Source organism: Chaetura pelagica, unplaced genomic scaffold (genome assembly GCF_000747805.2).
Source record: "Chaetura pelagica isolate M959 unplaced genomic scaffold, ChaPel_1.0 scaffold47, whole genome shotgun sequence".
NCBI lineage: Eukaryota > Metazoa > Chordata > Aves > Apodiformes > Apodidae > Chaetura > Chaetura pelagica.
Window position 1 is genome coordinate 47,144 of NW_009954140.1, and position 865 is coordinate 48,008.

Sequence of the window (865 nt, forward strand, 5' to 3'; positions counted from 1 at the left end):
CCTGGACCCGCGTTCCTGCCCCTGCCGGCCTCTCCCGGCCTCGTTGCTTGCTCTGTGTAAACCGGGCTCTCTCCGCTCCCAGCTGCGCTCTGCAGGCGGGCAGCCCCGCTGGGGCCGATGCCCAATGAGGATATTGACGTCAGCAACTTGGAAGCGCTGGAAAAATACCGCAGTTTCACTCGCTACTTCAAGCTGGCAGAAAAGGAGAGCAAGAAACCCCGCTGGTGGAAAACCTACCGGCAGCACACCCACCCCCCGCCAGGTACCCGCGGGACGGGCAGTGCTGCGTGGGGATTTGCTGCTGAGGGTCGGGGAAACTGCTGTTGGGGTCACAGGTCTGCCCCAAAACCTGCTCTGCCTTTGAGGTGCTTTGGCACCAGGTCGGGCCTTTTCCAGGGGAGACGTTTGCAGAGCAGAGATGTCTTCAGAGGAAGTGGACGGTGGTTTTCTGGAAGAAGGGAGGCTGGGCAGGACCTGTAAAAGACACAGAGCAAAAGTGGTTTCTTGGAGCTTCAGTAGTATCAGAGGAAGCAGAGCAGGAGCTGGAGCTTTAGACCCACAGCAGAGAATTACTCCAGTTTGAGTGCTGAGCAGAGAGCAGAGCTGCTCACCAGCTGGCAGACCTGGGGGGCTGGGCTGTGATGAGCTGGGGGAGGAGCAGGGAGCCACAGAGGGAAGGCAGGGGAGGTAGAACCGACTCCCTGATGCCTCCAGGTTTGTGTTTCTTTCCCGGTGCAGGGGTTTGTGGTTGGGTCCTGTGGGTATTCCCTTGTTTTCACATACACAACATCTTCACTCCCCCCTGAAGAGCCCAAGACTGACATCAGCCTGCCCCGCCACAGGCTGCCGCGGGCCAAGGAACTTA